The sequence below is a fragment of the Octopus bimaculoides genome, chromosome 11, assembly GCF_001194135.2.
Source record: "Octopus bimaculoides isolate UCB-OBI-ISO-001 chromosome 11, ASM119413v2, whole genome shotgun sequence".
In the NCBI taxonomy this organism is placed as follows: domain Eukaryota; kingdom Metazoa; phylum Mollusca; class Cephalopoda; order Octopoda; family Octopodidae; genus Octopus; species Octopus bimaculoides.
In genome coordinates, this window is record NC_068991.1 from 63198285 (window position 1) to 63198983 (window position 699).

Here is a 699-nt window from a genome sequence, read left to right on the forward strand (position 1 = left end):
TGTGTGTGTGTGTGTGTGTGTGTGTGTGTGTGTGTGTGTGTGTGTGTGTGTGTATGTGACTATATATGCATATCTATCTATCTATCTATCTATCTAAATATAAATATATATATTTTACGTGTGTATGAATATATCTCAACATATGACTATATTCTTTCATATGTAGATAGATAGATAGATAGATAGATAGATAGATAGATAATGTAACGTTTGTATGTATAATTCTTAGTTTTTGCGTGAAAAGAAGGCATCACCTTTTTCAATTATAACGCCATTTACATATAGTCTGCTTTATAGGAATAATAGTAAATCGACGCTTGCTCTTGGTCGGTGTTTTATTTCATCGACTCCGGGAGATGAAAGCAAAATTTGACCTCTTTCTAGACTTGAACCTTGGACATAAAGAGCCGTAAATATATATAGTAGCTATTCCTTTCCCTATGTTCAAATGATTCTGCCAGTACAACACATTCGGTACATGACTGTTAATTTCTGTTTTATAGAATGCGAAAGGAGGGAAAGGAAAATTGACCTCGGCGATGTTTCAACTCAGGAGGTAAAACATCCGTAACTAAATGGTGCAGGGCATTTTTGTCCAGCGGACTAATGTTTTCTGCTAAGCCATTACTTTTACTCTGATGACGTTGACGATGACAACGATGATGATGATGATGATGATGATGATGATGATGATGATGA